The following is a 21,837-nucleotide window of genomic DNA, read 5'->3' as shown; positions in this document are numbered from 1 at the left end:
GGCACCGCTGCCCTTCCAGTCTTCTGTGCACGAAGTAGCCGCTTCTCCGCCTCCGGCATCCAGAGATCGCGGTAGCTTAGAAGAGGCGAAGAACGAAGCCGCAAAGAAGCAGGCTTGTGCGCGAAGCTGGCAGACTGCTGGAGGACGCTGGCTGCCACTCTCCTGCCTGCTGAATTCACTCTTGGCATGCGGATGGAAGGCGTTCCAGGACAACTTGCCTGGGTTTTTACGTAGTCCTGACGCATCCCTCCTGGGAAAATCCTGCTCGTCCCCTGAGGCTCCCAGATGCAGAGAACACGATGGCAGCTGCTGAAAAGAAGGGCAGCGGTGAGTTTGTCAAGAAACAAGAACATAGGCAGCTGACTGTGCTTGGCAAGGAGCAGCTGCTGCATGCTTGCAATTGCCTTCAGTGCGCACAGAAGCCCGCTGCTCTGCTCTTTCGTTTTTCCCATTCAGGCAATTGCACCGTATTGAAGCTGAGGCAGGTGTTCAGCTTTGCTGCTTTTCAGCAGCTCAGCTCTCCTAGAGCTGCGTGAAAGCTCTCGAGGTTTCTTGCCTTCGCCAGGCTGGAATGTGCCCGCTACTACCAAGAGCTGGGCAGGAGAGGGCAGAGAGCACGGCCATCTGCCAGCAGTTTGCAGCTTGCCCAGGAAAGTGCAGTGTCCTTGACATGAGCAGCAAATCCCATTTCTTGGCAAGATCGGGGTAGGTGAGCAGTGCTGGTGGGCTTTCTCCTTGCAAAATGCAGCGGAAAAGCTTTTCGCTAAGACGTAGACAAGTAGAGAGGCAGAAGACGGCACTCCGGAGCTGGCCGAAGGGAAGCGCCGGTTGCCGGCGTCTTTCGGCAGAAGCGGCGCTCCGGAAGGCACCGCTGCCCTTCCAGTCTTCTGTGCGCGAAGTAGCCGCTTCTCCGCCTCCGGCATCCAGAGATCGCGGTAGCTTAGAAGAGGCGAAGAACGAAGCCGCAAAGAAGCAGGCTTGTGCGCGAAGCTGGCAGACTGCTGGAGGACGCTGGCTGCCACTCTCCTGCCTGCTGAATTCACTCTTGGCATGCGGATGGAAGGCGTTCCAGGACAACTTGCCTGGGTTTTTACGTAGTCCTGACGCATCCCTCCTGGGAAAATCCTGCTCGTCCCCTGAGGTTCCCAGATGCACAGAACACGATGGCAGCTGCTGAAAAGAAGGGCAGCGGTGAGTTTGTCAAGAAACAAGAACATAGGCAGCTGACTGTGCTTGGCAAGGAGCAGCTGCTGCATGCTTGCAATTGCCTTCAGTGCGCACAGAAGCCCGCTGCTCTGCTCTTTCGTTTTTCCCATTCAGGCAATTGCACCGTATTGAAGCTGAGCCCGGCTGTTCAGCTTGGCTGCTTTTCAGCAGCTCAGCTCTCCTAGAGCTGCGTGAAAGCTCTCGAGGTTTCTTGCCTTCGCCAGGCTGGAATGTGCCCGCTACTACCAAGAGCTGGGCAGGAGTGGGCAGAGAGCACGGCCATCTGCCAGCAGTTTGCAGCTTGCCCAGGAAAGTGCAGTGTCCTTGACATGAGCAGCAAATCCCATTTCTTGGCAAGATCGGGGTAGGTGAGCAGTGCTGGTGGGCTTTCTCCTTGCGAAATGCAGCGGAAAAGCTTTTGGCTAAGATGTAGACAAGTAGAGAGGCAGAAGACGGCACTCCGGAGCTGGCCGAAGGGAAGCGCCGGTTGCCGGCGTCTTTCGGCAGAAGCGGCGCTCCGGAAGGCACCGCTGCCCTTCCAGTCTTCTGTGCGCGAAGTAGCCGCTTCTCCGCCTCCGGCATCCAGAGATCGCGGTAGCTTAGAAGAGGCGAAGAACGAAGCCGCAAAGAAGCAGGCTTGTGCGCGAAGCTGGCAGACTGCTGGAGGACGCTGGCTGCCACTCTCCTGCCTGCTGAATTCACTCTTGGCATGCGGATGGAAGGCGTTCCAGGACAACTTGCCTGGGTTTTTACGTAGTCCTGACGCATCCCTCCTGGGAAAATCCTGCTCGTCCCCTGAGGTTCCCAGATGCACAGAACACGATGGCAGCTGCTGAAAAGAAGGGCAGCGGTGAGTTTGTCAAGAAACAAGAACATAGGCAGCTGACTGTGCTTGGCAAGGAGCAGCTGCTGCATGCTTGCAATTGCCTTCAGTGCGCACAGAAGCCCGCTGCTCTGCTCTTTCGTTTTTCCCATTCAGGCAATTGCACCGTATTGAAGCTGAGCCCGGCTGTTCAGCTTGGCTGCTTTTCAGCAGCTCAGCTCTCCTAGAGCTGCGTGAAAGCTCTCGAGGTTTCTTGCCTTCGCCAGGCTGGAATGTGCCCGCTACTACCAAGAGCTGGGCAGGAGAGGGCAGAGAGCACGGCCATCTGCCAGCAGTTTGCAGCTTGCCCAGGAAAGTGCAGTGTCCTTGACATGAGCAGCAAATCCCATTTCTTGGCAAGATCGGGGTAGGTGAGCAGTGCTGGTGGGCTTTCTCCTTGCGAAATGCAGCGGAAAAGCTTTTCGCTAAGACGTAGACAAGTAGAGAGGCAGAAGACGGCACTCCGGAGCTGGCCGAAGGGAAGCGCCGGTTGCCGGCGTCTTTCGGCAGAAGCGGCGCTCCGGAAGGCACCGCTGCCCTTCCAGTCTTCTGTGCGCGAAGTAGCCGCTTCTCCGCCTCCGGCATCCAGAGATCGCGGTAGCTTAGAAGAGGCGAAGAACGAAGCCGCAAAGAAGCAGGCTTGTGCGCGAAGCTGGCAGACTGCTGGAGGACGCTGGCTGCCACTCTCCTGCCTGCTGAATTCACTCTTGGCATGCGGATGGAAGGCGTTCCAGGACAACTTGCCTGGGTTTTTACGTAGTCCTGACGCATCCCTCCTGGGAAAATCCTGCTCGTCCCCTGAGGTTCCCAGATGCACAGAACACGATGGCAGCTGCTGAAAAGAAGGGCAGCGGTGAGTTTGTCAAGAAACAAGAACATAGGCAGCTGACTGTGCTTGGCAAGGAGCAGCTGCTGCATGCTTGCAATTGCCTTCAGTGCGCACAGAAGCCCGCTGCTCTGCTCTTTCGTTTTTCCCATTCAGGCAATTGCACCGTATTGAAGCTGAGCCCGGCTGTTCAGCTTGGCTGCTTTTCAGCAGCTCAGCTCTCCTAGAGCTGCGTGAAAGCTCTCGAGGTTTCTTGCCTTCGCCAGGCTGGAATGTGCCCGCTACTACCAAGAGCTGGGCAGGAGAGGGCAGAGAGCACGGCCATCTGCCAGCAGTTTGCAGCTTGCCCAGGAAAGTGCAGTGTCCTTGACATGAGCAGCAAATCCCATTTCTTGGCAAGATCGGGGTAGGTGAGCAGTGCTGGTGGGCTTTCTCCTTGCAAAATGCAGCGGAAAAGCTTTTGGCTAAGATGTAGACAAGTAGAGAGGCAGAAGACGGCACTCCGGAGCTGGCCGAAGGGAAGCGCCGGTTGCCGGCGTCTTTCGGCAGAAGCGGCGCTCCGGAAGGCACCGCTGCCCTTCCAGTCTTCTGTGCGCGAAGTAGCCGCTTCTCCGCCTCCGGCATCCAGAGATCGCGGTAGCTTAGAAGAGGCGAAGAACGAAGCCGCAAAGAAGCAGGCTTGTGCGCGAAGCTGGCAGACTGCTGGAGGACGCTGGCTGCCACTCTCCTGCCTGCTGAATTCACTCTTGGCATGCGGATGGAAGGCGTTCCAGGACAACTTGCCTGGGTTTTTACGTAGTCCTGACGCATCCCTCCTGGGAAAATCCTGCTCGTCCCCTGAGGCTCCCAGATGCACAGAACACGATGGCAGCTGCTGAAAAGAAGGGCAGCGGTGAGTTTGTCAAGAAACAAGAACATAGGCAGCTGACTGTGCTTGGCAAGGAGCAGCTGCTGCATGCTTGCAATTGCCTTCAGTGCGCACAGAAGCCCGCGTCTCTGCTCTTTCGTTTTTCCCATTCAGGCAATTGCACCGTATTGAAGCTGAGCCCGGCTGTTCAGCTTGGCTGCTTTTCAGCAGCTCAGCTCTCCTAGAGCTGCGTGAAAGCTCTCGAGGTTTCTTGCCTTCGCCAGGCTGGAATGTGCCCGCTACTACCAAGAGCTGGGCAGGAGAGGGCAGAGAGCACGGCCATCTGCCAGCAGTTTGCAGCTTGCCCAGGAAAGTGCAGTGTCCTTGACATGAGCAGCAAATCCCATTTCTTGGCAAGATCGGGGTAGGTGAGCAGTGCTGGTGGGCTTTCTCCTTGCGAAATGCAGCAGAAAAGCTTTTGGCTAAGATGTAGACAAGTAGAGAGGCAGAAGACGGCACTCCGGAGCTGGCCGAAGGGAAGCGCCGGTTGCCGGCGTCTTTCGGCAGAAGCGGCGCTCCGGAAGGCACCGCTGCCCTTCCAGTCTTCTGTGCGCGAAGTAGCCGCTTCTCCGCCTCCGGCATCCAGAGATCGCGGTAGCTTAGAAGAGGCGAAGAACGAAGCCGCAAAGAAGCAGGCTTGTGCGCGAAGCTGGCAGACTGCTGGAGGACGCTGGCTGCCACTCTCCTGCCTGCTGAATTCACTCTTGGCATGCGGATGGAAGGCGTTCCAGGACAACTTGCCTGGGTTTTGACGTAGTCCTGACGCATCCCTCCTGGGAAAATCCTGCTCGTCCCCTGAGGTTCCCAGATGCACAGAACACGATGGCAGCTGCTGAAAAGAAGGGCAGCGGTGAGTTTGTCAAGAAACAAGAACATAGGCAGCTGACTGTGCTTGGCAAGGAGCAGCTGCTGCATGCTTGCAATTGCCTTCAGTGCGCACAGAAGCCCGCTGCTCTGCTCTTTCGTTTTTCCCATTCAGGCAATTGCACCGTATTGAAGCTGAGCCCGGCTGTTCAGCTTGGCTGCTTTTCAGCAGCTCAGCTCTCCTAGAGCTGCGTGAAAGCTCTCGAGGTTTCTTGCCTTCGCCAGGCTGGAATGTGCCCGCTACTACCAAGAGCTGGGCAGGAGAGGGCAGAGAGCACGGCCATCTGCCAGCAGTTTGCAGCTTGCCCAGGAAAGTGCAGTGTCCTTGACATGAGCAGCAAATCCCATTTCTTGGCAAGATCGGGGTAGGTGAGCAGTGCTGGTGGGCTTTCTCCTTGCAAAATGCAGCGGAAAAGCTTTTGGCTAAGATGTAGACAAGTAGAGAGGCAGAAGACGGCACTCCGGAGCTGGCCGAAGGGAAGCGCCGGTTGCCGGCGTCTTTCGGCAGAAGCGGCGCTCCGGAAGGCACCGCTGCCCTTCCAGTCTTCTGTGCGCGAAGTAGCCGCTTCTCCGCCTCCGGCATCCAGAGATCGCGGTAGCTTAGAAGAGGCGAAGAACGAAGCCGCAAAGAAGCAGGCTTGTGCGCGAAGCTGGCAGACTGCTGGAGGACGCTGGCTGCCACTCTCCTGCCTGCTGAATTCACTCTTGGCATGCGGATGGAAGGCGTTCCAGGACAACTTGCCTGGGTTTTTACGTAGTCCTGACGCATCCCTCCTGGGAAAATCCTGCTCGTCCCCTGAGGCTCCCAGATGCAGAGAACACGATGGCAGCTGCTGAAAAGAAGGGCAGCGGTGAGTTTGTCAAGAAACAAGAACATAGGCAGCTGACTGTGCTTGGCAAGGAGCAGCTGCTGCATGCTTGCAATTGCCTTCAGTGCGCACAGAAGCCCGCTGCTCTGCTCTTTCGTTTTTCCCATTCAGGCAATTGCACCGTATTGAAGCTGAGCCCGGCTGTTCAGCTTGGCTGCTTTTCAGCAGCTCAGCTCTCCTAGAGCTGCGTGAAAGCTCTCGAGGTTTCTTGCCTTCGCCAGGCTGGAATGTGCCCGCTACTACCAAGAGCTGGGCAGGAGAGGGCAGAGAGCACGGCCATCTGCCAGCAGTTTGCAGCTTGCCCAGGAAAGTGCAGTGTCCTTGACATGAGCAGCAAATCCCATTTCTTGGCAAGATCGGGGTAGGTGAGCAGTGCTGGTGGGCTTTCTCCTTGCAAAATGCAGCGGAAAAGCTTTTGGCTAAGATGTAGACAAGTAGAGAGGCAGAAGACGGCACTCCGGAGCTGGCCGAAGGGAAGCGCCGGTTGCCGGCGTCTTTCGGCAGAAGCGGCGCTCCGGAAGGCACCGCTGCCCTTCCAGTCTTCTGTGCGCGAAGTAGCCGCTTCTCCGCCTCCGGCATCCAGAGATCGCGGTAGCTTAGAAGAGGCGAAGAACGAAGCCGCAAAGAAGCAGGCTTGTGCGCGAAGCTGGCAGACTGCTGGAGGACGCTGGCTGCCACTCTCCTGCCTGCTGAATTCACTCTTGGCATGCGGATGGAAGGCGTTCCAGGACAACTTGCCTGGGTTTTTACGTAGTCCTGACGCATCCCTCCTGGGAAAATCCTGCTCGTCCCCTGAGGCTCCCAGATGCAGAGAACACGATGGCAGCTGCTGAAAAGAAGGGCAGCGGTGAGTTTGTCAAGAAACAAGAACATAGGCAGCTGACTGTGCTTGGCAAGGAGCAGCTGCTGCATGCTTGCAATTGCCTTCAGTGCGCACAGAAGCCCGCTGCTCTGCTCTTTCGTTTTTCCCATTCAGGCAATTGCACCGTATTGAAGCTGAGCCCGGCTGTTCAGCTTGGCTGCTTTTCAGCAGCTCAGCTCTCCTAGAGCTGCGTGAAAGCTCTCGAGGTTTCTTGCCTTCGCCAGGCTGGAATGTGCCCGCTACTACCAAGAGCTGGGCAGGAGAGGGCAGAGAGCACGGCCATCTGCCAGCAGTTTGCAGCTTGCCCAGGAAAGTGCAGTGTCCTTGACATGAGCAGCAAATCCCATTTCTTGGCAAGATCAGGGTAGGTGAGCAGTGCTGGTGGGCTTTCTCCTTGCGAAATGCAGCGGAAAAGCTTTTGGCTAAGACGTAGACAAGTAGAGAGGCAGAAGACGGCACTCCGGAGCTGGCCGAAGGGAAGCGCCGGTTGCCGGCGTCTTTCGGCAGAAGCGGCGCTCCGGAAGGCACCGCTGCCCTTCCAGTCTTCTGTGCGCGAAGTAGCCGCTTCTCCGCCTCCGGCATCCAGAGATCGCGGTAGCTTAGAAGAGGCGAAGAACGAAGCCGCAAAGAAGCAGGCTTGTGCGCGAAGCTGGCAGACTGCTGGAGGACGCTGGCTGCCACTCTCCTGCCTGCTGAATTCACTCTTGGCATGCGGATGGAAGGCGTTCCAGGACAACTTGCCTGGGTTTTTACGTAGTCCTGACGCATCCCTCCTGGGAAAATCCTGCTCGTCCCCTGAGGCTCCCAGATGCAGAGAACACGATGGCAGCTGCTGAAAAGAAGGGCAGCGGTGAGTTTGTCAAGAAACAAGAACATAGGCAGCTGACTGTGCTTGGCAAGGAGCAGCTGCTGCATGCTTGCAATTGCCTTCAGTGCGCACAGAAGCCCGCTGCTCTGCTCTTTCGTTTTTCCCATTCAGGCAATTGCACTGTATTGAAGCTGAGCCCGGCTGTTCAGCTTGGCTGCTTTTCAGCAGCTCAGCTCTCCTAGAGCTGCGTGAAAGCTCTCGAGGTTTCTTGCCTTCGCCAGGCTGGAATGTGCCCGCTACTACCAAGAGCTGGGCAGGAGAGGGCAGAGAGCACGGCCATCTGCCAGCAGTTTGCAGCTTGCCCAGGAAAGTGCAGTGTCCTTGACATGAGCAGCAAATCCCATTTCTTGGCAAGATCGGGGTAGGTGAGCAGTGCTGGTGGGCTTTCTCCTTGCGAAATGCAGCGGAAAAGCTTTTCGCTAAGACGTAGACAAGTAGAGAGGCAGAAGACGGCACTCCGGAGCTGGCCGAAGGGAAGCGCCGGTTGCCGGCGTCTTTCGGCAGAAGCGGCGCTCCGGAAGGCACCGCTGCCCTTCCAGTCTTCTGTGCGCGAAGTAGCCGCTTCTCCGCCTCCGGCATCCAGAGATCGCGGTAGCTTAGAAGAGGCGAAGAACGAAGCCGCAAAGAAGCAGGCTTGTGCGCGAAGCTGGCAGACTGCTGGAGGACGCTGGCTGCCACTCTCCTGCCTGCTGAATTCACTCTTGGCATGCGGATGGAAGGCGTTCCAGGACAACTTGCCTGGGTTTTTACGTAGTCCTGACGCATCCCTCCTGGGAAAATCCTGCTCGTCCCCTGAGGTTCCCAGATGCACAGAACACGATGGCAGCTGCTGAAAAGAAGGGCAGCGGTGAGTTTGTCAAGAAACAAGAACATAGGCAGCTGACTGTGCTTGGCAAGGAGCAGCTGCTGCATGCTTGCAATTGCCTTCAGTGCGCACAGAAGCCCGCTGCTCTGCTCTTTCGTTTTTCCCATTCAGGCAATTGCACCGTATTGAAGCTGAGCCCGGCTGTTCAGCTTGGCTGCTTTTCAGCAGCTCAGCTCTCCTAGAGCTGCGTGAAAGCTCTCGAGGTTTCTTGCCTTCGCCAGGCTGGAATGTGCCCGCTACTACCAAGAGCTGGGCAGGAGAGGGCAGAGAGCACGGCCATCTGCCAGCAGTTTGCAGCTTGCCCAGGAAAGTGCAGTGTCCTTGACATGAGCAGCAAATCCCATTTCTTGGCAAGATCGGGGTAGGTGAGCAGTGCTGGTGGGCTTTCTCCTTGCGAAATGCAGCGGAAAAGCTTTTGGCTAAGACGTAGACAAGTAGAGAGGCAGAAGACGGCACTCCGGAGCTGGCCGAAGGGAAGCGCCGGTTGCCGGCGTCTTTCGGCAGAAGCGGCGCTCCGGAAGGCACCGCTGCCCTTCCAGTCTTCTGTGCGCGAAGTAGCCGCTTCTCCGCCTCCGGCATCCAGAGATCGCGGTAGCTTAGAAGAGGCGAAGAACGAAGCCGCAAAGAAGCAGGCTTGTGCGCGAAGCTGGCAGACTGCTGGAGGACGCTGGCTGCCACTCTCCTGCCTGCTGAATTCACTCTTGGCATGCGGATGGAAGGCGTTCCAGGACAACTTGCCTGGGTTTTTACGTAGTCCTGACGCATCCCTCCTGGGAAAATCCTGCTCGTCCCCTGAGGCTCCCAGATGCACAGAACACGATGGCAGCTGCTGAAAAGAAGGGCAGCGGTGAGTTTGTCAAGAAACAAGAACATAGGCAGCTGACTGTGCTTGGCAAGGAGCAGCTGCTGCATGCTTGCAATTGCCTTCAGTGCGCACAGAAGCCCGCTGCTCTGCTCTTTCGTTTTTCCCATTCAGGCAATTGCACCGTATTGAAGCTGAGCCCGGCTGTTCAGCTTGGCTGCTTTTCAGCATCTCAGCTCTCCTAAAGCTGCGTGAAAGCTCTCGAGGTTTCTTGCCTTCGCCAGGCTGGAATGTGCCCGCTACTACCAAGAGCTGGGCAGGAGAGGGCAGAGAGCACGGCCATCTGCCAGCAGTTTGCAGCTTGCCCAGGAAAGTGCAGTGTCCTTGACATGAGCAGCAAATCCCATTTCTTGGCAAGATCAGGGTAGGTGAGCAGTGCTGGTGGGCTTTCTCCTTGCGAAATGCAGCGGAAAAGCTTTTCGCTAAGACGTAGACAAGTAGAGAGGCAGAAGACGGCACTCCGGAGCTGGCCGAAGGGAAGCGCCGGTTGCCGGCGTCTTTCGGCAGAAGCGGCGCTCCGGAAGGCACCGCTGCCCTTCCAGTCTTCTGTGCGCGAAGTAGCCGCTTCTCCGCCTCCGGCATCCAGAGATCGCGGTAGCTTAGAAGAGGCGAAGAACGAAGCCGCAAAGAAGCAGGCTTGTGCGCGAAGCTGGCAGACTGCTGGAGGACGCTGGCTGCCACTCTCCTGCCTGCTGAATTCACTCTTGGCATGCGGATGGAAGGCGTTCCAGGACAACTTGCCTGGGTTTTTACGTAGTCCTGACGCATCCCTCCTGGGAAAATCCTGCTCGTCCCCTGAGGCTCCCAGATGCACAGAACACGATGGCAGCTGCTGAAAAGAAGGGCAGCGGTGAGTTTGTCAAGAAACAAGAACATAGGCAGCTGACTGTGCTTGGCAAGGAGCAGCTGCTGCATGCTTGCAATTGCCTTCAGTGCGCACAGAAGCCCGCTGCTCTGCTCTTTCGTTTTTCCCATTCAGGCAATTGCACCGTATTGAAGCTGAGCCCGGCTGTTCAGCTTGGCTGCTTTTCAGCATCTCAGCTCTCCTAAAGCTGCGTGAAAGCTCTCGAGGTTTCTTGCCTTCGCCAGGCTGGAATGTGCCCGCTACTACCAAGAGCTGGGCAGGAGAGGGCAGAGAGCACGGCCATCTGCCAGCAGTTTGCAGCTTGCCCAGGAAAGTGCAGTGTCCTTGACATGAGCAGCAAATCCCATTTCTTGGCAAGATCAGGGTAGGTGAGCAGTGCTGGTGGGCTTTCTCCTTGCGAAATGCAGCGGAAAAGCTTTTCGCTAAGACGTAGACAAGTAGAGAGGCAGAAGACGGCACTCCGGAGCTGGCCGAAGGGAAGCGCCGGTTGCCGGCGTCTTTCGGCAGAAGCGGCGCTCCGGAAGGCACCGCTGCCCTTCCAGTCTTCTGTGCGCGAAGTAGCCGCTTCTCCGCCTCCGGCATCCAGAGATCGCGGTAGCTTAGAAGAGGCGAAGAACGAAGCCGCAAAGAAGCAGGCTTGTGCGCGAAGCTGGCAGACTGCTGGAGGACGCTGGCTGCCACTCTCCTGCCTGCTGAATTCACTCTTGGCATGCGGATGGAAGGCGTTCCAGGACAACTTGCCTGGGTTTTTACGTAGTCCTGACGCATCCCTCCTGGGAAAATCCTGCTCGTCCCCTGAGGTTCCCAGATGCACAGAACACGATGGCAGCTGCTGAAAAGAAGGGCAGCGGTGAGTTTGTCAAGAAACAAGAACATAGGCAGCTGACTGTGCTTGGCAAGGAGCAGCTGCTGCATGCTTGCAATTGCCTTCAGTGCGCACAGAAGCCCGCTGCTCTGCTCTTTCGTTTTTCCCATTCAGGCAATTGCACCGTATTGAAGCTGAGCCCGGCTGTTCAGCTTGGCTGCTTTTCAGCAGCTCAGCTCTCCTAGAGCTGCGTGAAAGCTCTCGAGGTTTCTTGCCTTCGCCAGGCTGGAATGTGCCCGCTACTACCAAGAGCTGGGCAGGAGAGGGCAGAGAGCACGGCCATCTGCCAGCAGTTTGCAGCTTGCCCAGGAAAGTGCAGTGTCCTTGACATGAGCAGCAAATCCCATTTCTTGGCAAGATCGGGGTAGGTGAGCAGTGCTGGTGGGCTTTCTCCTTGCAAAATGCAGCGGAAAAGCTTTTGGCTAAGATGTAGACAAGTAGAGAGGCAGAAGACGGCACTCCGGAGCTGGCCGAAGGGAAGCGCCGGTTGCCGGCGTCTTTCGGCAGAAGCGGCGCTCCGGAAGGCACCGCTGCCCTTCCAGTCTTCTGTGCGCGAAGTAGCCGCTTCTCCGCCTCCGGCATCCAGAGATCGCGGTAGCTTAGAAGAGGCGAAGAACGAAGCCGCAAAGAAGCAGGCTTGTGCGCGAAGCTGGCAGACTGCTGGAGGACGCTGGCTGCCACTCTCCTGCCTGCTGAATTCACTCTTGGCATGCGGATGGAAGGCGTTCCAGGACAACTTGCCTGGGTTTTTACGTAGTCCTGACGCATCCCTCCTGGGAAAATCCTGCTCGTCCCCTGAGGCTCCCAGATGCAGAGAACACGATGGCAGCTGCTGAAAAGAAGGGCAGCGGTGAGTTTGTCAAGAAACAAGAACATAGGCAGCTGACTGTGCTTGGCAAGGAGCAGCTGCTGCATGCTTGCAATTGCCTTCAGTGCGCACAGAAGCCCGCTGCTCTGCTCTTTCGTTTTTCCCATTCAGGCAATTGCACCGTATTGAAGCTGAGCCCGGCTGTTCAGCTTGGCTGCTTTTCAGCAGCTCAGCTCTCCTAGAGCTGCGTGAAAGCTCTCGAGGTTTCTTGCCTTCGCCAGGCTGGAATGTGCCCGCTACTACCAAGAGCTGGGCAGGAGAGGGCAGAGAGCACGGCCATCTGCCAGCAGTTTGCAGCTTGCCCAGGAAAGTGCAGTGTCCTTGACATGAGCAGCAAATCCCATTTCTTGGCAAGATCAGGGTAGGTGAGCAGTGCTGGTGGGCTTTCTCCTTGCGAAATGCAGCGGAAAAGCTTTTCGCTAAGACGTAGACAAGTAGAGAGGCAGAAGACGGCACTCCGGAGCTGGCCGAAGGGAAGCGCCGGTTGCCGGCGTCTTTCGGCAGAAGCGGCGCTCCGGAAGGCACCGCTGCCCTTCCAGTCTTCTGTGCGCGAAGTAGCCGCTTCTCCGCCTCCGGCATCCAGAGATCGCGGTAGCTTAGAAGAGGCGAAGAACGAAGCCGCAAAGAAGCAGGCTTGTGCGCGAAGCTGGCAGACTGCTGGAGGACGCTGGCTGCCACTCTCCTGCCTGCTGAATTCACTCTTGGCATGCGGATGGAAGGCGTTCCAGGACAACTTGCCTGGGTTTTTACGTAGTCCTGACGCATCCCTCCTGGGAAAATCCTGCTCGTCCCCTGAGGCTCCCAGATGCACAGAACACGATGGCAGCTGCTGAAAAGAAGGGCAGCGGTGAGTTTGTCAAGAAACAAGAACATAGGCAGCTGACTGTGCTTGGCAAGGAGCAGCTGCTGCATGCTTGCAATTGCCTTCAGTGCGCACAGAAGCCCGCTGCTCTGCTCTTTCGTTTTTCCCATTCAGGCAATTGCACCGTATTGAAGCTGAGGCAGGTGTTCAGCTTGGCTGCTTTTCAGCAGCTCAGCTCTCCTAGAGCTGCGTGAAAGCTCTCGAGGTTTCTTGCCTTCGCCAGGCTGGAATGTGCCCGCTACTACCAAGAGCTGGGCAGGAGAGGGCAGAGAGCACGGCCATCTGCCAGCAGTTTGCAGCTTGCCCAGGAAAGTGCAGTGTCCTTGACATGAGCAGCAAATCCCATTTCTTGGCAAGATCGGGGTAGGTGAGCAGTGCTGGTGGGCTTTCTCCTTGCAAAATGCAGCGGAAAAGCTTTTGGCTAAGATGTAGACAAGTAGAGAGGCAGAAGACGGCACTCCGGAGCTGGCCGAAGGGAAGCGCCGGTTGCCGGCGTCTTTCGGCAGAAGCGGCGCTCCGGAAGGCACCGCTGCCCTTCCAGTCTTCTGTGCGCGAAGTAGCCGCTTCTCCGCCTCCGGCATCCAGAGATCGCGGTAGCTTAGAAGAGGCGAAGAACGAAGCCGCAAAGAAGCAGGCTTGTGCGCGAAGCTGGCAGACTGCTGGAGGACGCTGGCTGCCACTCTCCTGCCTGCTGAATTCACTCTTGGCATGCGGATGGAAGGCGTTCCAGGACAACTTGCCTGGGTTTTTACGTAGTCCTGACGCATCCCTCCTGGGAAAATCCTGCTCGTCCCCTGAGGCTCCCAGATGCACAGAACACGATGGCAGCTGCTGAAAAGAAGGGCAGCGGTGAGTTTGTCAAGAAACAAGAACATAGGCAGCTGACTGTGCTTGGCAAGGAGCAGCTGCTGCATGCTTGCAATTGCCTTCAGTGCGCACAGAAGCCCGCTGCTCTGCTCTTTCGTTTTTCCCATTCAGGCAATTGCACTGTATTGAAGCTGAGCCCGGCTGTTCAGCTTGGCTGCTTTTCAGCAGCTCAGCTCTCCTAGAGCTGCGTGAAAGCTCTCGAGGTTTCTTGCCTTCGCCAGGCTGGAATGTGCCCGCTACAAGCAAGAGCTGGGCAGGAGAGGGCAGAGAGCACGGCCATCTGCCAGCAGTTTGCAGCTTGCCCAGGAAAGTGCAGTGTCCTTGACATGAGCAGCAAATCCCATTTCTTGGCAAGATCGGGGTAGGTGAGCAGTGCTGGTGGGCTTTCTCCTTGCGAAATGCAGCAGAAAAGCTTTTGGCTAAGATGTAGACAAGTAGAGAGGCAGAAGACGGCACTCCGGAGCTGGCCGAAGGGAAGCGCCGGTTGCCGGCGTCTTTCGGCAGAAGCGGCGCTCCGGAAGGCACCGCTGCCCTTCCAGTCTTCTGTGCGCGAAGTAGCCGCTTCTCCGCCTCCGGCATCCAGAGATCGCGGTAGCTTAGAAGAGGCGAAGAACGAAGCCGCAAAGAAGCAGGCTTGTGCGCGAAGCTGGCAGACTGCTGGAGGACGCTGGCTGCCACTCTCCTGCCTGCTGAATTCACTCTTGGCATGCGGATGGAAGGCGTTCCAGGACAACTTGCCTGGGTTTTGACGTAGTCCTGACGCATCCCTCCTGGGAAAATCCTGCTCGTCCCCTGAGGTTCCCAGATGCACAGAACACGATGGCAGCTGCTGAAAAGAAGGGCAGCGGTGAGTTTGTCAAGAAACAAGAACATAGGCAGCTGACTGTGCTTGGCAAGGAGCAGCTGCTGCATGCTTGCAATTGCCTTCAGTGCGCACAGAAGCCCGCTGCTCTGCTCTTTCGTTTTTCCCATTCAGGCAATTGCACCGTATTGAAGCTGAGCCCGGCTGTTCAGCTTGGCTGCTTTTCAGCAGCTCAGCTCTCCTAGAGCTGCGTGAAAGCTCTCGAGGTTTCTTGCCTTCGCCAGGCTGGAATGTGCCCGCTACTACCAAGAGCTGGGCAGGAGAGGGCAGAGAGCACGGCCATCTGCCAGCAGTTTGCAGCTTGCCCAGGAAAGTGCAGTGTCCTTGACATGAGCAGCAAATCCCATTTCTTGGCAAGATCGGGGTAGGTGAGCAGTGCTGGTGGGCTTTCTCCTTGCGAAATGCAGCGGAAAAGCTTTTGGCTAAGATGTAGACAAGTAGAGAGGCAGAAGACGGCACTCCGGAGCTGGCCGAAGGGAAGCGCCGGTTGCCGGCGTCTTTCGGCAGAAGCGGCGCTCCGGAAGGCACCGCTGCCCTTCCAGTCTTCTGTGCGCGAAGTAGCCGCTTCTCCGCCTCCGGCATCCAGAGATCGCGGTAGCTTAGAAGAGGCGAAGAACGAAGCCGCAAAGAAGCAGGCTTGTGCGCGAAGCTGGCAGACTGCTGGAGGACGCTGGCTGCCACTCTCCTGCCTGCTGAATTCACTCTTGGCATGCGGATGGAAGGCGTTCCAGGACAACTTGCCTGGGTTTTTACGTAGTCCTGACGCATCCCTCCTGGGAAAATCCTGCTCGTCCCCTGAGGCTCCCAGATGCAGAGAACACGATGGCAGCTGCTGAAAAGAAGGGCAGCGGTGAGTTTGTCAAGAAACAAGAACATAGGCAGCTGACTGTGCTTGGCAAGGAGCAGCTGCTGCATGCTTGCAATTGCCTTCAGTGCGCACAGAAGCCCGCTGCTCTGCTCTTTCGTTTTTCCCATTCAGGCAATTGCACCGTATTGAAGCTGAGCCCGGCTGTTCAGCTTGGCTGCTTTTCAGCAGCTCAGCTCTCCTAGAGCTGCGTGAAAGCTCTCGAGGTTTCTTGCCTTCGCCAGGCTGGAATGTGCCCGCTACTACCAAGAGCTGGGCAGGAGAGGGCAGAGAGCACGGCCATCTGCCAGCAGTTTGCAGCTTGCCCAGGAAAGTGCAGTGTCCTTGACATGAGCAGCAAATCCCATTTCTTGGCAAGATCAGGGTAGGTGAGCAGTGCTGGTGGGCTTTCTCCTTGCGAAATGCAGCGGAAAAGCTTTTCGCTAAGACGTAGACAAGTAGAGAGGCAGAAGACGGCACTCCGGAGCTGGCCGAAGGGAAGCGCCGGTTGCCGGCGTCTTTCGGCAGAAGCGGCGCTCCGGAAGGCACCGCTGCCCTTCCAGTCTTCTGTGCGCGAAGTAGCCGCTTCTCCGCCTCCGGCATCCAGAGATCGCGGTAGCTTAGAAGAGGCGAAGAACGAAGCCGCAAAGAAGCAGGCTTGTGCGCGAAGCTGGCAGACTGCTGGAGGACGCTGGCTGCCACTCTCCTGCCTGCTGAATTCACTCTTGGCATGCGGATGGAAGGCGTTCCAGGACAACTTGCCTGGGTTTTTACGTAGTCCTGACGCATCCCTCCTGGGAAAATCCTGCTCGTCCCCTGAGGCTCCCAGATGCACAGAACACGATGGCAGCTGCTGAAAAGAAGGGCAGCGGTGAGTTTGTCAAGAAACAAGAACATAGGCAGCTGACTGTGCTTGGCAAGGAGCAGCTGCTGCATGCTTGCAATTGCCTTCAGTGCGCACAGAAGCCCGCTGCTCTGCTCTTTCGTTTTTCCCATTCAGGCAATTGCACCGTATTGAAGCTGAGGCAGGTGTTCAGCTTGGCTGCTTTTCAGCAGCTCAGCTCTCCTAGAGCTGCGTGAAAGCTCTCGAGGTTTCTTGCCTTCGCCAGGCTGGAATGTGCCCGCTACTACCAAGAGCTGGGCAGGAGAGGGCAGAGAGCACGGCCATCTGCCAGCAGTTTGCAGCTTGCCCAGGAAAGTGCAGTGTCCTTGACATGAGCAGCAAATCCCATTTCTTGGCAAGATCGGGGTAGGTGAGCAGTGCTGGTGGGCTTTCTCCTTGCAAAATGCAGCGGAAAAGCTTTTGGCTAAGATGTAGACAAGTAGAGAGGCAGAAGACGGCACTCCGGAGCTGGCCGAAGGGAAGCGCCGGTTGCCGGCGTCTTTCGGCAGAAGCGGCGCTCCGGAAGGCACCGCTGCCCTTCCAGTCTTCTGTGCGCGAAGTAGCCGCTTCTCCGCCTCCGGCATCCAGAGATCGCGGTAGCTTAGAAGAGGCGAAGAACGAAGCCGCAAAGAAGCAGGCTTGTGCGCGAAGCTGGCAGACTGCTGGAGGACGCTGGCTGCCACTCTCCTGCCTGCTGAATTCACTCTTGGCATGCGGATGGAAGGCGTTCCAGGACAACTTGCCTGGGTTTTTACGTAGTCCTGACGCATCCCTCCTGGGAAAATCCTGCTCGTCCCCTGAGGCTCCCAGATGCAGAGAACACGATGGCAGCTGCTGAAAAGAAGGGCAGCGGTGAGTTTGTCAAGAAACAAGAACATAGGCAGCTGACTGTGCTTGGCAAGGAGCAGCTGCTGCATGCTTGCAATTGCCTTCAGTGCGCACAGAAGCCCGCTGCTCTGCTCTTTCGTTTTTCCCATTCAGGCAATTGCACTGTATTGAAGCTGAGCCCGGCTGTTCAGCTTGGCTGCTTTTCAGCAGCTCAGCTCTCCTAGAGCTGCGTGAAAGCTCTCGAGGTTTCTTGCCTTCGCCAGGCTGGAATGTGCCCGCTACTACCAAGAGCTGGGCAGGAGAGGGCAGAGAGCACGGCCATCTGCCAGCAGTTTGCAGCTTGCCCAGGAAAGTGCAGTGTCCTTGACATGAGCAGCAAATCCCATTTCTTGGCAAGATCGGGGTAGGTGAGCAGTGCTGGTGGGCTTTCTCCTTGCGAAATGCAGCAGAAAAGCTTTTGGCTAAGATGTAGACAAGTAGAGAGGCAGAAGACGGCACTCCGGAGCTGGCCGAAGGGAAGCGCCGGTTGCCGGCGTCTTTCGGCAGAAGCGGCGCTCCGGAAGGCACCGCTGCCCTTCCAGTCTTCTGTGCGCGAAGTAGCCGCTTCTCCGCCTCCGGCATCCAGAGATCGCGGTAGCTTAGAAGAGGCGAAGAACGAAGCCGCAAAGAAGCAGGCTTGTGCGCGAAGCTGGCAGACTGCTGGAGGACGCTGGCTGCCACTCTCCTGCCTGCTGAATTCACTCTTGGCATGCGGATGGAAGGCGTTCCAGGACAACTTGCCTGGGTTTTTACGTAGTCCTGACGCATCCCTCCTGGGAAAATCCTGCTCGTCCCCTGAGGTTCCCAGATGCACAGAACACGATGGCAGCTGCTGAAAAGAAGGGCAGCGGTGAGTTTGTCAAGAAACAAGAACATAGGCAGCTGACTGTGCTTGGCAAGGAGCAGCTGCTGCATGCTTGCAATTGCCTTCAGTGCGCACAGAAGCCCGCTGCTCTGCTCTTTCGTTTTTCCCATTCAGGCAATTGCACCGTATTGAAGCTGAGCCCAGGTGTTCAGCTTTGCTGCTTTTCAGCAGCTCAGCTCTCCTAGAGCTGCGTGAAAGCTCTCGAGGTTTCTTGCCTTCGCCAGGCTGGAATGTGCCCGCTACTACCAAGAGCTGGGCAGGAGAGGGCAGAGAGCACGGCCATCTGCCAGCAGTTTGCAGCTTGCCCAGGAAAGTGCAGTGTCCTTGACATGAGCAGCAAATCCCATTTCTTGGCAAGATCGGGGTAGGTGAGCAGTGCTGGTGGGCTTTCTCCTTGCGAAATGCAGCGGAAAAGCTTTTCGCTAAGACGTAGACAAGTAGAGAGGCAGAAGACGGCACTCCGGAGCTGGCCGAAGGGAAGCGCCGGTTGCCGGCGTCTTTCGGCAGAAGCGGCGCTCCGGAAGGCACCGCTGCCCTTCCAGTCTTCTGTGCGCGAAGTAGCCGCTTCTCCGCCTCCGGCATCCAGAGATCGCGGTAGCTTAGAAGAGGCGAAGAACGAAGCCGCAAAGAAGCAGGCTTGTGCGCGAAGCTGGCAGACTGCTGGAGGACGCTGGCTGCCACTCTCCTGCCTGCTGAATTCACTCTTGGCATGCGGATGGAAGGCGTTCCAGGACAACTTGCCTGGGTTTTTACGTAGTCCTGACGCATCCCTCCTGGGAAAATCCTGCTCGTCCCCTGAGGTTCCCAGATGCACAGAACACGATGGCAGCTGCTGAAAAGAAGGGCAGCGGTGAGTTTGTCAAGAAACAAGAACATAGGCAGCTGACTGTGCTTGGCAAGGAGCAGCTGCTGCATGCTTGCAATTGCCTTCAGTGCGCACAGAAGCCCGCTGCTCTGCTCTTTCGTTTTTCCCATTCAGGCAATTGCACCGTATTGAAGCTGAGGCAGGTGTTCAGCTTTGCTGCTTTTCAGCAGCTCAGCTCTCCTAGAGCTGCGTGAAAGCTCTCGAGGTTTCTTGCCTTCGCCAGGCTGGAATGTGCCCGCTACTACCAAGAGCTGGGCAGGAGAGGGCAGAGAGCACGGCCATCTGCCAGCAGTTTGCAGCTTGCCCAGGAAAGTGCAGTGTCCTTGACATGAGCAGCAAATCCCATTTCTTGGCAAGATCGGGGTAGGTGAGCAGTGCTGGTGGGCTTTCTCCTTGCAAAATGCAGCGGAAAAGCTTTTGGCTAAGATGTAGACAAGTAGAGAGGCAGAAGACTGCACTCCGGAGCTGGCCGAAGGGAAGCGCCGGTTGCCGGCGTCTTTCGGCAGAAGCGGCGCTCCGGAAGGCACCGCTGCCCTTCCAGTCTTCTGTGCGCGAAGTAGCCGCTTCTCCGCCTCCGGCATCCAGAGATCGCGGTAGCTTAGAAGAGGCGAAGAACGAAGCCGCAAAGAAGCAGGCTTGTGCGCGAAGCTGGCAGACTGCTGGAGGACGCTGGCTGCCACTCTCCTGCCTGCTGAATTCACTCTTGGCATGCGGATGGAAGGCGTTCCAGGACAACTTGCCTGGGTTTTTACGTAGTCCTGACGCATCCCTCCTGGGAAAATCCTGCTCGTCCCCTGAGGCTCCCAGATGCACAGAACACGATGGCAGCTGCTGAAAAGAAGGGCAGCGGTGAGTTTGTCAAGAAACAAGAACATAGGCAGCTGACTGTGCTTGGCAAGGAGCAGCTGCTGCATGCTTGCAATTGCCTTCAGTGCGCACAGAAGCCCGCTGCTCTGCTCTTTCGTTTTTCCCATTCAGGCAATTGCACCGTATTGAAGCTGAGCCCGGCTGTTCAGCTTTGCTGCTTTTCAGCATCTCAGCTCTCCTAAAGCTGCGTGAAAGCTCTCGAGGTTTCTTGCCTTCGCCAGGCTGGAATGTGCCCGCTACTACCAAGAGCTGGGCAGGAGAGGGCAGAGAGCACGGCCATCTGCCAGCAGTTTGCAGCTTGCCCAGGAAAGTGCAGTGTCCTTGACATGAGCAGCAAATCCCATTTCTTGGCAAGATCGGGGTAGGTGAGCAGTGCTGGTGGGCTTTCTCCTTGCGAAATGCAGCGGAAAAGCTTTTCGCTAAGACGTAGACAAGTAGAGAGGCAGAAGACGGCACTCCGGAGCTGGCCGAAGGGAAGCGCCGGTTGCCGGCGTCTTTCGGCAGAAGCGGCGCTCCGGAAGGCACCGCTGCCCTTCCAGTCTTCTGTGCGCGAAGTAGCCGCTTCTCCGCCTCTGGCATCCAGAGATCGCGGTAGCTTAGAAGAGGCGAAGAACGAAGCCGCAAAGAAGCAGGCTTGTGCGCGAAGCTGGCAGACTGCTGGAGGACGCTGGCTGCCACTCTCCTGCCTGCTGAATTCACTCTTGGCATGCGGATGGAAGGCGTTCCAGGACAACTTGCCTGGGTTTTTACGTAGTCCTGACGCATCCCTCCTGGGAAAATCCTGCTCGTCCCCTGAGGCTCCCAGATGCAGAGAACACGATGGCAGCTGCTGAAAAGAAGGGCAGCGGTGAGTTTGTCAAGAAACAAGAACATAGGCAGCTGACTGTGCTTGGCAAGGAGCAGCTGCTGCATGCTTGCAATTGCCTTCAGTGCGCACAGAAGCCCGCTGCTCTGCTCTTTCGTTTTTCCCATTCAGGAAATTGCACCGTATTGAAGCTGAGCCCAGGTGTTCAGCTTTGCTGCTTTTCAGCAGCTCAGCTCTCCTAGAGCTGCGTGAAAGCTCTCGAGGTTTCTTGCCTTCGCCAGGCTGGAATGTGCCCGCTACTACCAAGAGCTGGGCAGGAGAGGGCAGAGAGCACGGCCATCTGCCAGCAGTTTGCAGCTTGCCCAGGAAAGTGCAGTGTCCTTGACATGAGCAGCAAATCCCATTTCTTGGCAAGATCGGGGTAGGTGAGCAGTGCTGGTGGGCTTTCTCCTTGCGAAATGCAGCGGAAAAGCTTTTCGCTAAGACGTAGACAAGTAGAGAGGCAGAAGACGGCACTCCGGAGCTGGCCGAAGGGAAGCGCCGGTTGCCGGCGTCTTTCGGCAGAAGCGGCGCTCCGGAAGGCACCGCTGCCCTTCCAGTCTTCTGTGCGCGAAGTAGCCGCTTCTCCGCCTCCGGCATCCAGAGATCGCGGTAGCTTAGAAGAGGCGAAGAACGAAGCCGCAAAGAAGCAGGCTTGTGCGCGAAGCTGGCAGACTGCTGGAGGACGCTGGCTGCCACTCTCCTGCCTGCTGAATTCACTCTTGGCATGCGGATGGAAGGCGTTCCAGGACAACTTGCCTGGGTTTTTACGTAGTCCTGACGCATCCCTCCTGGGAAAATCCTGCTCGTCCCCTGAGGTTCCCAGATGCACAGAACACGATGGCAGCTGCTGAAAAGAAGGGCAGCGGTGAGTTTGTCAAGAAACAAGAACATAGGCAGCTGACTGTGCTTGGCAAGGAGCAGCTGCTGCATGCTTGCAATTGCCTTCAGTGCGCACAGAAGCCCGCTGCTCTGCTCTTTCGTTTTTCCCATTCAGGCAATTGCACCGTATTGAAGCTGAGCCCGGCTGTTCAGCTTGGCTGCTTTTCAGCAGCTCAGCTCTCCTAGAGCTGCGTGAAAGCTCTCGAGGTTTCTTGCCTTCGCCAGGCTGGAATGTGCCCGCTACTACCAAGAGCTGGGCAGGAGAGGGCAGAGAGCACGGCCATCTGCCAGCAGTTTGCAGCTTGCCCAGGAAAGTGCAGTGTCCTTGACATGAGCAGCAAATCCCATTTCTTGGCAAGATCGGGGTAGGTGAGCAGTGCTGGTGGGCTTTCTCCTTGCGAAATGCAGCGGAAAAGCTTTTGGCTAAGACGTAGACAAGTAGAGAGGCAGAAGACGGCACTCCGGAGCTGGCCGAAGGGAAGCGCCGGTTGCCGGCGTCTTTCGGCAGAAGCGGCGCTCCGGAAGGCACCGCTGCCCTTCCAGTCTTCTGTGCGCGAAGTAGCCGCTTCTCCGCCTCCGGCATCCAGAGATCGCGGTAGCTTAGAAGAGGCGAAGAACGAAGCCGCAAAGAAGCAGGCTTGTGCGCGAAGCTGGCAGACTGCTGGAGGACGCTGGCTGCCACTCTCCTGCCTGCTGAATTCACTCTTGGCATGCGGATGGAAGGCGTTCCAGGACAACTT

This window comes from Vidua macroura, chromosome 6 (assembly GCF_024509145.1).
Source record: "Vidua macroura isolate BioBank_ID:100142 chromosome 6, ASM2450914v1, whole genome shotgun sequence".
Lineage (NCBI taxonomy): Eukaryota > Metazoa > Chordata > Aves > Passeriformes > Viduidae > Vidua > Vidua macroura.
The sequence above is the reverse complement of the archived record's forward strand: the minus strand, read 5'-3'. Positions refer to the sequence as shown.